Source organism: Ceratotherium simum, chromosome 2 (genome assembly GCF_057802395.1).
Source record: "Ceratotherium simum simum isolate JZ-2026a chromosome 2, ASM5780239v1, whole genome shotgun sequence".
In the NCBI taxonomy this organism is placed as follows: Eukaryota; Metazoa; Chordata; class Mammalia; order Perissodactyla; family Rhinocerotidae; genus Ceratotherium; species Ceratotherium simum.
In genome coordinates, this window is record NC_141901.1 from 65,137,488 (window position 1) to 65,137,760 (window position 273).

Here is a 273-nt window from a genome sequence, read left to right on the forward strand (position 1 = left end):
AGGGTTGAAATTTTGCAATTCTCATTGTTTGGCTTTCATAACATATTCAACAGATTCAAAACCAGTATTTACCGAGTGCCCACTAGAAGATACATAGTTAGAATGAGAAAATGCTTATTAAACATTTTCTGTTTAAATGTTACTGTTGACACAGCAAGTACATGTGCATAAAGTTGTCTCATTATACTTTACATGAGATTCAGCAAAGTGATTAGAACCATACACAAATTATAGACGAAATCTACATCCTTATTACACAAAAAACACACTTAC